Source organism: Contarinia nasturtii, unplaced genomic scaffold (assembly GCF_009176525.2).
Source record: "Contarinia nasturtii isolate CC-2019 unplaced genomic scaffold, AAFC_CNas_1.1 Cnas_scaffold_129, whole genome shotgun sequence".
NCBI classification, from domain to species: domain Eukaryota; kingdom Metazoa; phylum Arthropoda; class Insecta; order Diptera; family Cecidomyiidae; genus Contarinia; species Contarinia nasturtii.
Genome location: NW_022197486.1, coordinates 6988953 through 7007922, shown reverse-complemented (window position 1 = coordinate 7007922; position 18970 = coordinate 6988953). Strand labels below are relative to the sequence as shown.

At 32.9% G+C, this 18970-nt stretch overlaps 1 protein-coding gene across 3 annotated transcripts in view; it reads right to left on the bottom strand.

Moving 5' to 3' along the window:
- The window catches only part of LOC116342802 (neuropeptide CCHamide-2 receptor-like), a 63554-nt gene extending 44671 nt beyond the window's left edge, over positions 1 to 18883 (bottom strand). For all 3 annotated transcript variants that reach the window (XR_004201275.1, XR_004201276.1, XM_031770559.1), the window contains exons 1-2: positions 18837 to 18883; positions 17947 to 18584 (exon numbers count right to left, since the gene is read on the bottom strand). The gene's annotated coding sequence lies outside the window, so the exon portion shown is untranslated. The remainder of the gene's footprint in view (positions 1 to 17946; positions 18585 to 18836) is intronic.
- Positions 18884 to 18970: the final 87 nt, after the last annotated feature.

Sequence of the window (18970 nt, the reverse complement as noted above, 5' to 3'; positions counted from 1 at the left end):
AATAAGGAACTTTCATCTTTCTTTGTAGTACAAAGTTTGTACCCTTAAAAATTGGTGTGCATTACAGTCATGCAAATTCCATATAAAGATTATAATCACACAACCCAAAAACACCAGTTTTCATAGTTCTACTGGCCAATTTATTCAAGTTTTGGCCAGTTTGCATCTGGTGCTATTCAATCTGTGACACATCAAAAGGTAGTAGTATCAAGCAAAGAATTTCTAACCAACGGAACTCCTTTCTTTTGCGATCAAATCAATTGTAACTTTCTTTGAATATTTAAGCACTGATTTAAAAGCTATAGCCTCCGTAATTCGTCAAAATATCATTAGTTGTCTTTTGAAGGATTCTGCTGGCTGATTTGTTATTATTGTATCCCTTTCCTTTTTAGATGACATAGTTAGTGAACAGCCTTATAGTTGAAAAAAATGTTTAAAATTTCTCATAACAATCAGCTACCGTATATCTCGTATCCGATTATGCGAGAGCCATATGCTTGAATAAACAAACGTATATTAGGAACCGAAGGCAAAAGTCATGCTTAAACTTGTCTCTATCTTTGGCGCTCATCACTTGTTTTTTGGGTCACCGAAGCTATTGAGTTTGCTGTTATCGTATCGAAATTGCTTCTTTCACATTTTTCAACAAATGAAGTATATTCGATCGAAATAGGAAATTCAGCTACGAACGACCGGGATTTTTTTAGCAATTTATATTCAAAATATCAAAACGAACTGAAACTCTTCTTGGAATTCTTTTTTAATTCCTCGAAAAAGCTAAAGAAAAGAATCTTCAATAAATATTGACATTTTTATATGTGTGTTTTTGTGCTCTGTCCGAAATCGGAGTTTGATTTTCGTTGTTTTTTTTTTTGCTTGACGCATAATTTTGGAATTTTAAATTGGATCAACTGAATTGGTTGAGCTTATGCTTGACAATGTGGTTATTTACATTTTCCAATACATTTAATGTTAAGCATGTTTTTATTCGAAAACTTATCGATAATAAATTCGCTGGTAATGTTGTTTTGTTATGGTTCGGCTATGGTCCATTTAAAATGAAATTGACAGCTGTTTCGACACTAAATCGTTGATGAAAGTTACTATACGGTTTAAACATTTATATTTAAATTGGAAATTAATTCTTTTTTAAAAGAAAAAAAAGGAAAGACCAAACGCCCAATCATATGAGGGGAATTTATTTTTGGGCTAAAATTCAAAAGATTTAATGGTACAAGTACTGTTGGCTACGAACGTTCGTTCGTTCGTAGCCAATATAAATAACATTTTTGTTCCTTCGTAGATTTTGAAAAATAAAAATGTTGTTCGTTCGTTCGTGGCGATTTTTTATTTCAAATTTTCTTAATATTTGACATAAAAAATCGCTGGAACGACCGAACAAATTTTTTGTTCAATTCCTACGAACGAACACAATTTAATTTTTAAATTTCTACGAACGAACGACCGGACAAAATTTTTATTTCTATTGCCTACGAACGAACGAGAATTCGTAGATGTTCGCAGCCAACACTAGGTACAAGCAGTAATGTGCGAGCTACATTTTACAGGGGGGGTGATTTTTCAAAAACAAAAAATTCTCTAGCGAATCAGACAAATTTTCGTTTTTTTTTTTTTTGGAAGTCACTTTTTGAGGCGAAAATCCCTAGCAAATCGAAAGAATTTTCTCCGCGAAAAACCCTAGCAAATCGGAAAAAAATCTCTCGGAACCAAAAACCTTAGCAAATTGAAAGAATTCTCCTCAATTTTCTACATTGATGACCTAAAAAAAAAGAAAAGATCTTCACTTTTTTCGTGAAAAACCCTAGCAAATTCGAATAATTTTCACGAAAAAATGTTGTCCCATCCAAATCACGGGGGGGTAAACCCCCCCCTACCCCTCCCCCCCTCGCACATTACTGAGGTACAAGTTAGGATGTTAATGCAATTTCGGATTAAATGATGATTATTTATTATTGTTTTGAAAGTCTTTGTTTGACAAAATTGAAGGTTATCGAAAAAAATTGATAAATTTGCGTTTATCAGGAATTTTTTTAAAAACATTTTTAAGTCATTTTTATGACAATATTGAAAACAATTGAATCTATGAATTTTGAATTAATCAAGAATTTTGTTTGTTCGATAGTCGATAGCGTAAAAATTAGTATGGATCAAAGTATACGTGGGCCACCTTGTTTATGTATATGAATATATATTGATTTCATTATACGCACATTGCAATCCAAAGCCTCAAAAACCTTGCAAACATACAAACAAATCAAACAATCGTTGTCCGGGATTTTTCACATATAACCAAAAAAAATTGTATTGAATGAATGAATGGCGTGCAGAGAGAGATAGAGGGTGGGCACAGAATGAATGCGATAAGATAGCATGAAAAATGTGTTTGCGTAAACGACAATTGATTTGATGTTCACCAATGAAAATAATGTATAAGTGTTTTCGTAAGCTTTTTATGTGAATTCAATAATCTTATATTATATATTTGTTGGGCGTAGTGTGTGTGAGTGAATTTGTCAATGCTTATTTGTAATGCGGAATCGAGTTTCATTGTGAATGGAATAACAAATTGAAAAATCATCCAAATAAAAAGTAACAAAAAAGATCCAGTAAATTCGCACATACACCACGAATTCGGCACACTGATTCCCTTTGACAAACCAGGACCCATTGTATTTTCGTGATGTGACACGGAAAAAAGTTAGTTACAACAACGCGAATGAAAAGAGGGGGACTTTCAGAATGTTCATGTGAATAAAATCACACATCCACACGTATTACGCACGGAAACGGAAAACGAGCGCCAACAGAGAATCCTAATTTGTTCACTTGATTTTTTCGCCTTTGATATGAAAATCATCAGTGACATCTCTTCAACTGGTTCGTATTCTAATCGGCCATTGAATACATCGGCAATGAAATACCGGAAGAGAAAAAAATGTGAGCGAAAGAGAGAAATTGGAATTTTCCGTTTACTTGTTTCTAAAAATAGTGTTGAAGAAAAAAGCATCGTTTTAAATCTCTGACTTTGAAAAAGATCAAATCATCCATACAAACAACTTTGTAGCATTAAATCTCAATAAATTGTTTCGGCTACCGAATTTGTTAATGCTTTGCTTTCGACATGGAGGGTGAATTTCAAATCGTAATCGTCTCAGTTTCTCAATTCAGATACAATGTGTTTATAGGTTTTCGAAAAACATACTGCTTCACTTCATTTCTTCGTGTTTTATGCATAAATAATTTTGTCATAAGTTTGTTTGACGATGAAAACTATAAGCGAAACATCGAATCATCACATTGAATGCTTACCGATTTTAAAATGGTTTTTGGATTTCGTAAAACAACATTTGATGGATCAAATGTTATTTGAACGAAAGTTTTTGAATTCATTTTCGATAAAACCGATTTATGTTCTCGGTAACCCCGAAGCAGCTCTGCCAGCCGTTTCACATTTCAAATATAAACGACGAACGATGAAGATGGAATGTTGATGAAAAGTTATTGTTTAGAATATTTTCGAACAAATAACATTTTTCAGCATAATTTAAGAAACTGTGCAAACATTAATCGAATAGATATATATTCATAATTCATGAGCTGCAATTAATTCCCCTAAAGTTTCACATGAATGATTTCTTTTTGTGGCTTCGCTTTGGCATACACTTACACACACATGCGCGTACACATTCAATCCAGAGAGCGAAAGAGTGACATTTAAAAAAAGTGGCCACATTTTAAATGTTTATTTAAATGCGCATTTTAGTTTGTGTTGGCGGTTATATTGTTTACACATCAAGCCCATGAAAAACACGTCACTTTATCAATTTAATGGATACACACAACAAAAAAAATAAATTTAGAAAATGGACAATATCCGCATACACACACATGCCAAACAAAATGAATGTTAACGATAACGGATTAAAAACGTTGGTTTTTGTGGTTTTTGATCTTAATGCCGATGTCAACCACCCATCAACTTTTTCTTTTAATCTATTTGCAGAGCCTATTCTTAATCCAGTACGAATAAAAAAATAATTATCATAAACTATGTATGAACCATTTATCTCTAGCCGCTCCATCCCAATGTACTTGTACACAAAAATAAACACAAACACACACACACACACACTCATAACCAAGTCATAAGCTCATATTTCAAATTTTGATGTGATTCTTGCCTTTGATTACATTTTCACAGAATAAACATTGCTCGCAAAGCAGCCAAACAAACGACTATTCGTTTTTTCAAATGTAATTTTAATTTATGATTTCTCGGTTATTTATCACACAATGCGTGCGTAGACATATGTGCGTGAACATTGTGTGAATATCGATAAATATGACAAAAAAAGAAGAAGAAAAATTCGCAATAATATTGATTATCGTCAATTCGTCTTTCGAACGTGTTTTTCTTTCTCATCATTTGCGCATTGGTGCTTTAATAGCTGTCAATGGCTAAAATCTGTCGCCCATTTTTTATCTTTGGCAAGTGACACCTCATGGTTTAGTGTCGTTGCTGTTAATTTAAAAAAAAAATCATCACATAAAAAAGCAGTCACCAAACTATAAATGACTACAATTCCATCATGATCGTCATTCGGGTGAAAAGTTTGTGATGTAGATGAAAAAAAAATATTCTCTCTCTTGTACAAAAACACGTATAAGTGCAAACTAACATGAAACTTTCAATCGTACATACATTCAAATGAATGAATTTTCATTGTATATATATATATGATTAGCGATATATGTACGTTTTATAAATGACGAATAGTGTTCGTGTCATGCGAACGGTTCTGTACATTTTCTACCGAAAATACCAATGACACAACAAACCTCATGTTAGTCGTTGTCATCGGGATCAAAGCGTCAAAATGTTATTGCGAAAAATCGGTTTGCGCATTTCGATATAGATGGAAAAACTTTTCGATTTTCAAAAACAACAACAACAACCATGTTATCGGAGTGCTTTTTTTTCTTCTTTTCTTCATACGTTCGGATATTTTTGGAGTCAAGTACAAAGTTGAAAATCATAATCCTCCCTTGAGGTTAGTATCACTTTGACAAAACCATAATCACTGTTCAGAATTTGAATTAGCAGGAAAAGTTTCACCGTCGGAAAAATAAAATGAAAAGAAAAAAACTGAAATGAAATGAAATCGTCTCATCAACATACCGAAAACCCAATTTCAAAAAAGTGTTTCTACTTCTACTTTTTAGCCATGTACAACCGGAAGCTGTGTACTCTGATGAGATTCATTTGTATTCGTATTATTTTTTTATATTTATATAAAAGGTGTCAATGAAAATGACAAAAAAAGTATGGATGCAGGATACGCTTCATTGGTATTGTTCTTGTATACATTTTGGATAATTCGCGCGTTCAAAAGAATATTTCCATTTTCTCAAGTGTAATGCGAAAGTTTGTGGATTTGTTCCTTCTTTTTATTTTTTGTTCTTGTTCATCTTTTCGTGCATTGCCGTTCGTGAATTTCAATTTCATTTTCAATTTAATGGTTTTGGTATTTATATCTGTCATCGGTGAACATTCCATTAAAATCGGTTTTATTTGAGTTGTTCAACATAAATTTCCTTTGTATTTGCTATATATTTTATGAGCAACTGTGAATGGGCTATATGCTCGAGATGAAAATAAATTTTATTTCAAACTGTAAACACGGTTTAAAAGTTACCGGTACAATGTGATCATACTTAAAAGAAGAAAATATCTATATGTATATATTTCCAATACAACGAAAGATTGTAGTATAGTTGAACTTACAACGAATGTAGAGAGAGATAGTGCGGATACACCGTGTGCAATGGAAATTAAGTAATTTAAAAGTTTTGCCAAGTTTTTCGTTTGCATCACTAAATTTTAATGTGGTTTTTATCATTTTATAGGTTCAACGCGTACATGAATGGTGTTTAATGTGTACACATTACTTTCATTTAAACTGGAAAATGCAACAAGTAAAATGGAACAAAAAAAATTTAAGCTCAAATTGCACATGTTAAACCATGGCTATAAATATTGACAGCGGATATAAAAATTACTTAAAGAAATGAAGAATTTGTATATATGTGTTTTTTATTGTGTTTTTCGCATTAAACAGAGTCTTACAAGTATTAAAACGGCTACATCGACAAATTGGTTTTTGAACGACCGTTTGTTTGATTTCATTTTCAAATAAAACGAAGAATACTTGTATCAAGCAGCCACGTAACTGATGATACTTCAAATGTAAGCGCTACTATTTTGCATAATTCCTTCCAGTACAAACTAATCTTTTTTTTCTTTTCCGCTCTCGTAATGTTTGGTCACCACTCTTGTAATATTTGGTGAGCCAAATCGAATTTTCAGCCTTTGGCACGAGTTAAGTTGCTTGGAAACTTTTGGTCACATTCTCTGCAACAGGAAGCATTCACTGCATTTATTGTTGACACAACTTGTTTTCATATGATAATATACTTGGATTGTCACAACCAATAGCAGTGTGTGTGTGTGTGTGTGTGTGTCTGTCGAAAACTGACACCAAGTAGACAAGCTAAATATTACATTATAAATTTCGGAACAATAAACATTTCAACAAATGAATGTTTCAACAATTTTGAGGGTGTACATATGAATTTGACAAGTTGTTCCTGTATTCGCATCGCATATGGATAACGTCAACCAGAAGTGGCCAAGATGATGAAATTTATTCACTTGGTAATACACAAATCCCATTATTCATTTGCGACGGTGGTATGGTGTGTGTATATGTATGTATTTCCACTTCAAATCAAAAACATTGTTTCCGATGTGTTATTTATAGCATTGTATCGAATTTGATGTTTGAACATAATCGGTTTGCATAAAACTTGAACATTTACATTGGAACCATTGGATTGTTTAGATTTAGTATGAGCATTGAAATTTATTTACATCGTATTTGATCGACGAAGATTGAATGATTGAGTGGAATGAATGTACACAGTCATCAATCATTTGGCAGTAAGTTTCCAATTAATCGGAAGGAAAAATAAACAAAATTTGCCTTTTTAAATGCAAAGAAAGAAAAAAAAAAAAGAAGAAGCGATAACCGTGAGCCGATTTAATGCCACTTCCACACTCCAATCATGGTTATTTCCCTATTATTTATTCGTAATTGTTCATGTTTCCGTTAATTATGAACAAATCGTTACGGATCTTTTGCGATTTAAACGCCAATTCCTTATTTATTTCGATTTCTTCCATTTCATTCGACTAACGAGTTGAATGAGAACTATTTAAACGAGATGCGAATGAAGAAAAGAATGCATGAACACTTTTTTCTTTACGGTTTTTTTCTTAAACTAATAATAGCCATAGCTGTTGACGTTCAGCAAATTTTCGCAATCAATTTTTCAAATCTGTATGTGCTTCGATGAGGTGGCTAAACGTTTGAATGAGAATTATTTGTTCGAACACAGTTGGCAAGATGCAAAAGAATGTTCAGCTTGTGCATAAATATCAATAAAAAGTCTTAATGAACAGTAAACGGACATATACGATTATTATTGATGTCTGTGATGTGTTAACGATTTTTTCGTTATCCTAATCGATCGATATTGATGAGTTGTCGAGTTAATTAAAATGGACACGTACAAATATCAATCCAACGTGTGACGATTGATGTTTGACAAATACGATTTGTTTCTCATTTAATTTTTCCACTTTCACAAATACGAGCAAATGCACTTTGGCATTCACGTTAATTTATTTGAATGAAATTTTCTGTTCTTGAAATGAAGTCAATCAAAATGGAAAAATCCGTAAAATACTTTAGTATTTGATTTTGTTCAGAGAAAAGATGAGAGATTTACACGAAATGGCATTGTCTCGAGGGGTATTTTATTATTTATGATAATTTATGCACAAAATATCAATAGTTTTCTATACATACCAAACACGGGTTATAGTGCCACTTTTTTTGCGAAAAAATTATGAAACACGTTAGATGGCGCTGGTTTAAATGTACATTTTAATGTACAGACGGTGGCGCCTACCTACACCAATAACTACTAAACTATAGAATAAGGTCCTTCTGATACATACGTAAAATATACACAGTGAAGAATATTCATCCGCATCGATATCTGTGAAAAACGTATCAAATGAGCATTCATTGAGTATTTTGGCGATGTCTTCTGGAAACATTCAGAATAATTTCACTCAAGTTTCATATCAATTCGGGTTAAATGTCTGTCCATATCAGAGCTATTATTGGCACTGGATGGCATAATGTTTCAAGTACCTCACCTGAATAGAAGAAAGAGCAGCACTTACAACAAAAGGGCTCGCGCTCTTTGCAAAATTCGCATTCATATGGAACATTCGAATAAATGGTATGCCCCTAGGTTTGAATTCATTGATTGCAGATTTCGTTGAATTAGCGCTCATTTTCTTTTAGTTTGCATAAATGGTCCGATTAAAGCACCTTTGTTACATTTGACATTTCTTTTGTTTACGTGAATTTCATTCCAACGCTAATAAACAAACAATAAAGTTTTTGTGCAAGAAACGACACGAACAAAAAGAAGAAGAACAAAAAAATGGCCAAAAAAGAGAAATCAAATGGAGGGATTTTACTTTTCAAATTGGCATTATAAAATCAATATACTTCCGTCCGGACCGTAAAGCTCATCACTTTTAACAGTCGTAGAATTTAATGTTTATTGTCTGAGAGTCTCCTGTGTTGGTTTCGAGATTTCATTTCTTTCTCCCTCTCTCTCTCTCTTTATATTCCTTTGTATATTTCGTTCATGCTTCAAATTGTTCATTTATTCACTTTTGAATTGGCCTTTGTGTTCGCTGTGTACTCGGTGAAATCGGCTTATTTCAACTGTTCATAATGAAAATTAAATGCAGATGCTTTCAATAAATTTGCATTTTGAAATGGTCTACTTTCACGACAGTTGACGTACATACGCTTCGATAGATATCACGTCGATTCGAACGATAGCTTTTTTTGTTCACAATATTAAGTATGATTAATTGTTAAATTAATTATAGTTTGAACTTTATAAAGAAGTTTAATTAGCATTTCTCCTTCTTTTTTCACTTTGCCGTTTCCGGTTGTCTTTTTCTCTTTCTGCTTAAATTAGTGCCAATTAATGTTATTTATCAATGATTTTTCTTATTTTCGCTCAAAGTGAATTTCCGTAAAAAAGTAAAATCATTTGAAAGAAAAAAAAAAAAAAAAATCTGCTGGAAATTGATCACGATTCACCTCACAAAATCAGCATAGAAATTGGAATTTCAATGAGTATACTATACGAAATGGCATAACAAATGACACAGATAAAAAAAACAAATTCAGCATCATCAGCTTATCGAGTGACGAGCATGTTGTGTTCTAAAGTTTTCCCATCTCACAAATTAATTTGAAAATCGAAAATGAGATTCAATTTTACTTTTATAGATACGCAGCATATAAAATGCATACAATGCCAAGATTGAAAACAAAACTCATTGAAATTCTTGGGTAAAATCAATTGCGACAAAATGAGCCACTTTGCATACACCAACATCAGCATTCTATACGGACACTAGGTCAATCATACGAATGCATTCATACTCGCTCAATCCCTTGAAACGAAACTGAAGAGAACGAATGAAATTGAAAGAAAACGGCAAGAGCAACCGTATTAAATGCAAAACTCCACTTCAGAACCACAAAAATTGAAAGCATTTAACATGTGCTGCAAATATCATTCGTACGTACGTTTTTGCGGTCGGTGTGCGAATCATTGCGGTGATTTTGTGTGTTTATCACGTTCATTCTGTCTTTTATTTCATTTCTTGAATTGTTTTCATCCAAGTCTTTTGTCTTTTGCATCATAATTTGCAATGCATACAACAAATTTTGTGGTAAGCTAAAAACGGAAATCTCATCTATATATTCCAATTTTATTCAAACGCAAATGCGTTACAGATAGGCACATTTACCACCGGCAAAAATGTTTATTACATCTCCGGTAAATACATAGAAATTGAAAACCTTATTATCTATTCATACAATAAAAAAAAACTAATGAAAGCAAACGAGACAAAAGCGCATAACAACGAAAAAATCATCACAAAGTTCTGCGACTCGAATATGTGAGTCTACTGAGAATACGGCGGTGCGACTGAAAAGTTGGTGGCGATGTGGGCATGTGTATAGCATTGTAAATATTAGATTTTATGATGGCAGCCACGGTCGCCAAACTTAAATGGAAAACGCATGAAAGTTTTGGTGAATGTTTAGTCTAGCGAGAAAAAATTGATAATTGGCCATGATATGGCGGTTTACGGCAAATTCTCGAGCCCATTCCATCATCTTCATTCTTCGAAACGGTGAAACGTGCAAATATGCATTCTGGCATTGTTGTTAATGCTTTTTCCTCTGCTTCTAATGTGGAATGCCATTCAAATGACATCCGACTAGTTTTTTTTTTTAATTTTGCTTCTCTACTGCAAAACCAATGTTTTACGTCGTGTGCACATTGTTGCATGTGCTTGGCAAAAATTGATATGTTCAGGAGCAAAAAACAGACATACCATACGCCAATCAACTGCAATATTGCCTTGTGTTTAAACGACGCCATTGAATTTCTCGCATACATTGACCTGTAAAACGATGTGTTCTCATGATTATGCACATACGTGTCATCGATTAACAACATTTTCATCATTCGGCGCATTATTTAATATGATAACTTCCACTGTTAGTTAATTGTATGTGAGTCTAACCTAATTCAATTTATAATTTGGCGCGAGGGAATTTGGTGCGCTTGTAAAATGATGATAACATCGTTTTGATTTATTTTGTCAATCGAAATACGTGCGGCTTGATGTTTGAATATGTAACAAGCCAGAGATTACCATAAGTTTTAAATCACAATCTTTGAGAACATCGTTTTCGTTTTTCATGATTTTCCACCGGCGTTTCGAAAGCACAACACACTACAGTGTTGAATTCACTTTTATTTTCGATTCTACGTGGCTCATAATCCACTAAGATTCCCGTGTGGTATACATTCCATATTCGAGACTTACGGGAAACATAATATTCATATTTGTGTTGTTATTTATATTTTTGAATATCTCCTTTCGTTTTTTAGTAATTCCATGAATTCGAAATTTGAAGGTATCGTTATCAGTTTTTCAGATAAGGATCAGTTTTTTCTAAGGTAAGACAATTTGATTTGTCACCAATTCAACAAAATGCCTAATTTGAGTGAAATAACAATAGAAATATAAAGATATGTGCACAATGCAGATAGACATGGTGGATAGAGATTGATATGAAAATTAAGATAGAAACAAAAAGAAGCTAGTTAATAAGGCAGTCAATTGTGTCCCATTTGTGGACGTGAATGGGGATGTGCGCTTCATTGTGTTCTACAACTCAATTACAGTTAAACGACTCACTGCGAATCCAATTCGAAAATCAGATGAACACTGAATGGGCGTACAATACATAACACAAATCTGTGTAACAAAAGAGATAAGAATCTCCACTACTTCAATCTTCAAGACTCCTTATGTGGCTTTCATTCAAACACTGTATTCAGTTCAGTATCCAGTGATGGTTTTTTCCTATCTGAATAGCGCCAGCTATTCGCAGCGCCTGTACAGCATTGCTGCCCAGATGCTGAATCGTAGCGGTTGCCGCACGCGCAACACACTTCGTTTGTACCACACAGAGCATATACGTTCGCGTTCGTTCTCTGTTCGACATGCGTTTGTATACTGACTATGGCATTAGTGCATCATACTCTGTGAGCTCACTGGTTACTTAGACTATATGACAATATGTTGTGTGGTACAAAACGCGTGCGGCAACCGCTTCGATTCAGCATCTGGGCAGCAATGCTGTTCAGACGCTGCGAATAGCTAGCGCTATTCAGATAGGAAAAAACCATCACTGTCAGTATCTTGGCACGAACACACACACACACACACATACAGAGAGAGAGAGAGAGAGAGAGAGAGAGAGAGAGAGAGAGAGAGAGAAGTTAACGAATGCAACCACTGATTTACACGATCGATTTAATTAATGTTACTTATACAAGTGCATTTGATGACATTTTCTACGGGCATTTGTAAACAATGATTTTGTAAAATTCACGTTGATCATATCGATTCGAATACATGGTACAATTCATTTGCTCATATATTGTCTCGGCATTCACATGGGTTCCTTTATCAAAATTTAATCGAACCTCTTCACATATACACCAAACTTTAGTCAAAAGACTCGGCATTGGCTTATACATATATGTGTTTGATTCTTCTAATGATAAATCGGAATATTTTTTTTTGGCATAGTTTCTCTATTTGTATGGATACAAATATGAAATGCACTAGGGGGCAGACACGTGGAATAGGATTAGACTTTTAGTGTAAAGATTCGAGAAATTGCAATGAAATAGCAACGAAATAGCAACGCCTATGAATGGATTCGCGTGGAATAGCGAAACAGTGCATGGAATAGCAAAAATTGTTTCACTTCAAATCCATTTGACATTTCTTTTGAAGTTTATTGATGGATTAGTGGAATAGTGCGGAATAGCAGAATTAATATTTTTGACGGAAACAGTGCATGGAATAGGAAAAATAGTTTCGATTTCACATTTGTGTTTTTGGATTAGTGGAATAGCTGGATTAGTAATTTATATAATGGATTCGGATTTTATTCTTGGTGTCTCCCCCCTAGGAAATGCAAACGTTGCAAACCGGTTTTCACTAAATCGGTATTTTAATTTCATGTGATTTTTTCCCTTTTTTTCACAACTCATTTATTGACGAATGAAAGATTTAGCGGTAGGATCCGTTCCTGAGGCTGTGAATGTCTTTTTAAATTTGTAAAAATAAAAATCGCCCTTAGAGACTGAAAAAAATGAGGGAAATTTCATTCGGAACAAAGTTGATGATGGGGAAGAATTTTCGTCAAATCCCTAGCAACTTGGAAGAATTTTTTTTCATCAAAAACATTATCAAATAAAATCCCTCCATCTCCTATCCATTACATTGCCCCTACTTCTGTTTATGGCATTGTTTTAATCACGATTTTAAACTGAAATTCAAAGAAGAAATGAAAGAAACTGAATTCTATGAGTAACGATTAAATGCCCACTTAAATAACTCGTTGTTTGCATGTGATTTATGAGTTGAATATTGTTTGAATATTTAATGTCACTACGAATTGAATAAGGTGGAGTTATGCCGACGCAAAATAATTGTGTTGAATGGAAACTTAATGAACGAAATGTTAAACTTGTTGCTGCATATCGTAATCCCGAACTAATTGAATGAAACAGAAAGCATTGACTTTTTTCCTCTTATTTATTCACCAATATTCAAGTATATTTTAATGAAATTTCCCTAGTCTGCGATGCATATTTGAACGCGTATTTTTGTTATTTCGTCTATCTCTCTCTCTCTCTCCGTGTGTGTGTGTGTGTGTTTGAAAATGGTTGGCGTAATCGGTAGGAGTCAGAGATTTACAAATCTCTATCAAAATTCTTGGCGTCAAAATTTCTATGCTATAAATATATTCGATGGCATTGACGAATCAAGAGTTATATTCCATACTGTGTTGTGCTTACACAGAGCTTAATTTATGGTATAGAAATATTGATACAAAGATATTTTCAACGCAATGTGACTGTCTGGGTCGGGGGTTGAAAGATGTACGTGTGCCATGCATTTTGGGAGTTGAGATTTCGCAGACACGACGTGAAATTGAATTTGGCACCCAAAAAAAAGTGTGCGTATGCATGTGTAAATTGAAAAAACAAACACGTGAAAATGAAATTTTTGTCGCGCGCATAATTGTCATATGTGCAATGACTTTTAGCTGACACGGCAATGATGATGAAGTCTCGCGCATTGTTATTATTTGACATTGTTATTTTGTCAATGCAACGTTGAGCTTTCGACGAGAACACAAGCAAATGATTTAGATATACGCTTTCGTCCTACTCTTTTGTCTAATCATGTATTCAAATGTTGTGTGTGAGTGTGTTTTATTACAGATGACAAACTCTTTGTACACACATCATTAATATCATTTTTTTGTTGAAATTTTTGAATGTTTTTGTGCTGCTTTAATTGAACGAATGAATCAGTGTGATATCAACAATGATGATGATGAACAACAATCTATACGGCATTATAAAACGAAAATGAATCCGTATCAAACATAAGATTGAAATTCTAACGAATTTGTATATAAATATATCCGCACTCAGAGCATCACACTCAGCAACAATAATGCGAATAGCTTTGATGATAATCGTAGGCGGTGTGACTTTTTGTCACATCAATATATATGTGTGCATAGATAAAAAAGCTTCAATCTGCTGTAAATTATGTTGATTTTCAAACAACCATTTCAGTCAATAAATAACTTATTAATGTACGCAAACTCTCCGCATCGCCATCAATTTTTATGCTACGTCTCATGAGTATTTGAATTGATATGTGATTATGACACACAAAGCCGGTGGTATTTAACATTCTATTAAGAATTTATTCGACAAATTTAAATGCTTTGACGTCCGTCTAAATTACATTGCTTCAGTTCTTGGTACTTTATTTACCAAAGAACATTCTTTCTTTATTGTCTAGCAAAGTTTACATAAAACCTTCTCTAGACTTTAATATCATCTCCAATTTTCAACGATTCCGAGTATACTAACTAGATTGTCGCTCTTTTTGAAGTGTTATGACAATAGAAATGAAAAATTGAATATGAGAAAATGTCTCAAGTGCAATTAGCGACAAATTTACCAAACGAGATGGCAATTTTACGACTATCAACAACAACAAAAAATTCTAGGGGATCAGATCTTGATCAGAACATTGCGAATTTTATGCCAAATAATTTGCAAATGATTGGAGTTGGAGAATTGATACAACGAAATATACCCAAAATCAGCTATTATTCATCGTGTTGGTATATTTGTGTGTAAAATCTATTTTGTCGCCAAATACACATAGCATAATATATTCATGTGAATTTATGCAATTTATCAAGTTTGATTTGATTTAAAGAACAATTAGTTCAGGACCTGAACTTCTGGTTGTTATTGGTAGATGAAATCAGTATCCACAGAGTGCCACTTCGAAATCGATCGGACAGTATTATTGAATACCTCAGATAACAAATGTAATTGAATGTATACAATCTTTAAACAGACAGTGTATAAATAAATAAATAAATAAATAAAAATATAGATTTCATCAAGTGTATTGAACAAGACACAAAAAACATATACAATATCTTTCACAATAAGAATTACAAATTTACTCGTTTACAAGTATCTCTTTCAACTTCAGCTTTTTAAGTTCCGCAACATAAATAACGTAAAAATAACAATGAATACGTGTGTTTGGCATTATATGTCTCCGATGTATTTTTGTAAGTGAGATAAAAGCGCAGTGACACGTTTTCATCGCCAGGAAACCATACGCCCAAGTTCTTACATTGTTGTTTCGTTTATCAATATCTTGAAAAATGATGTCCATACAATTTAGACACAAATAAAAATGAGCCATTGATTGAATGGCTGTGTAAATTAAAGGCAGGAAGCCTCTAAGAAGAGTAACGAGAAAGAAAAAAATTCTATGCTTCAGACGATTTTTTATTTCTTTTTATATATTTAATTTTATCAAATTTTTCCCCAAATGTTTGTGCATGATTTTCGATTGAGTTTGTTATATTGCTGAATATATATTGCTTGATGTGTAATTAAGCTTTAAAATCGTTGGATCTTGTGAAGGGTAGTACATCAAACCACCGAATTGCTGTGTATTTTCATGAATTTTCAGACAAAAGTCACTACAGCTCGAGTTTAAGTCCGACGACTTTAAATTTTGCTCAGCGGACTTCTGGGCATACAAACGTACTTGAGGAGGATTTCTAAAGCTCTGGGTGTCAGAAATATTTTTTTTTGAATTCTACTCATTTATATATCGATACATCAAGCTTCCAAGCAAATTGGCGGTGTATTTTAATGGGACAAAAGAAACAATAACAAAACGTTATGAAATGAACTTTTTAACGTGGAAAAATTATAATTACTCATCCGTCAATTTTTTGACGACTATTCAAGCCATTCAATAGTTTCCCGTTCCGTAAGCAATTTTAATTATTTTTGCAAATTTCAATCCATTAATTTCAAGAAAAATCACTGAAATGAAATGTACTAAAGAATAACATGCACATTGATTGCATCGTAAAAAAATTGAATTCAATGCAATTGTGTTTCTTTACTCTGCATGTCAAATGGTTTTGTTGTTTTTATTGCCACCATTCGCAATTATGAATATTCAATTGAGAAGAAAATAATATTAACGAACGTGACTTTTATCTTGATTGAAATTTCACACCTATAAACTGGTTGTAACACAATTATATATTTCACATTCAACATTTTCGTTTTTTTCATTTGATTTAAAAAAAAAAAAATAATAATCAGAAGAAAAATATGATGTATGAAAATAAAAAGCGTAAATTGCACATTTTGCTTTTGAACTTTGTGAGTTGTTTCGATTTGTTTGAAATGTATCACATTTTATTAATTTACTGAAATTAAATTTTGTTTATCAATTAATAATTCAATTACGAAAATATTCAACATAAATTTTGAAATTCAAACGGAATATCGCAAAAAAAAAAAATACAGACGATCAAAAATGAAATGAAATCGTCAAGCGACTCAAACATTACACTGCTTGTTGCCAACTGATTCAGACGTAAGGTTTAGTTCCTTTAACAAATTAACCAAATTAGCCAAATAAAGTGTGCTTTTGAGAGTTTTAAACTTGAGTGGATTTTATGCCTTGATGTAGTGTATGAAGGCAATTATGCGATGAACTGAGCGTTGCCAACGTGTAAAAGAAGTTGATAATTATTTGATGCCGTGAAAGTCTTAAGAGACATTCTCAAATTCCGACCAACACAGGATGTATATATATATATATATTTAAGTGTGTATGCGGGAGAGTGCATAATATATAATGCTTATTTCCGTGTGGCAAATTTTGTGACATTCTCATTTTCGAAACTGTTGACGTGAATTAACATGATGTGACCGCTGCTCGGAGAATCGCAGTTAATGAAGCACACTGGGGTTAATATTATCAGTTTCAATTAAATATTTGAAACTCATCCCCACCGTCTACCTGATAAAATGCCATCGATTTCAATCGAGTATTAACGATTTTATCATCGTCTGATGCCTTAAGGTAACGACTTAAAAATGCCTATCCATATAATTAATTGGTGTTCTAATCATATGATGAGCACCTTAATGTTTGCATAATATAAGCGCATGCTAAAAGTGAGTGTGTATGGTAAGAGTAAAATGCTACACATGTAATCTTGAAATATGAAAATGTTTTTACCAACGATACGTATGTAAGCGTGGTTGCACGTTTCGTTCATCTAACAAAAAATACATATTGGAATTTTTGGTGTGTGTACATGTTCGATTCTCGGAAATACCATAACAAAACATTACACCATTTTCCGCTATATTCATAACTGTAGCTTATTTACAAACAACTTGATTATTTGCAGTGATTCTTAATTTAGAACATTAGACACCGCGTGAAAAAAAAAACATGAACGAAATGCTTTACATAATAAGGAATGCAATTACATTCGATAACAACACAACACAATAATCCAATCGATTGAACGTAGTCGAAATGTTGTGAAATGTGAATAAACGCATTCAAATCAACATTTGGCTTAGATGTCAAATTGCATGATTCTTACAAAACCAAAAACAAACACCAAACGATACAGATAAATTGCAACAACATATTCAACAGAGCAATGAATTTCGATTTAATAAAAAAAACGGATTAAAAAGACATCAAATTCTGGCGATACTTACGGTGGAAAGAATTGCGTTCGAAAAGTGTCATATTTTATCTCCGATGCATGCGATAATTTTAACTAATTTATCTGCTTTCAGTTTCACGCGCAAAATATGTACGGCCACTGATGCTACTGATAGTGATATCGTTGGTGCACTTCAACGAGCAGTATGATATTTTATTACTTTCTCTATTCTCTCTCTTCTCTATTTCGCTATATATGAATCTAACAAACACCAACACTCTCTATTTGTAATATGTGTCAAAGTGCATTTGTAGATTAACAGCTCATTTCGCAATTCTGCATTTTTCCTTCAATATAATTCATATATTCTTGTTGCGAACGTTCTTTGGTTACATATCATATCATTATCAGTATATCGGTTTTGATTGCGTCTCATATATATTTATTAAATAGGCCACAAAACACGAGAATTAAATGTTCATTAGTTTTCCGTTTGATTTAGTGAAATAAAATGATTTGTAAATTGCAAAACATTTTCAAAGCAAACGAACATCATAAGACGATTTAATTATAATAACCATGCCATTTCAAATGAAACTGATCGTTAAGGAGATTGCTTTAAAATGCTGTTTATTGGGATATATAAACTCGACCGAATTTTCCAGTTTTAATGAATGAAAAATAAAATTTCTGTGGAAATAGAAATATGAAACTCTTGATGAGAATGAGAGACAAAAAAAAATGAAAATACGGAAATCACAAAAAGTTTCAAAAGCAGATCAAATAACAAAAAATTGTTGGTGGGAAAAAAGTGAAGAAAATGCTTTGATCCACAGGCGACAGCAAATCAAAAAACAAAACTCAATTTTTAATACAGAGTAACGCGGTAACGGTTTATTCAAACGGAGTAAAAACAATTTTGAATTAGGAATAAAACACTACCTCATCAAAATGGATAAACTATAACAACACAACCGTACTGTTCGTATCCGAATGTGATACTGATTTGAAAACAGATCAGCTGCACGGTGCTGACTCTGTTCAAACGGAAAATGTTCAGATACAAAGCACAATAA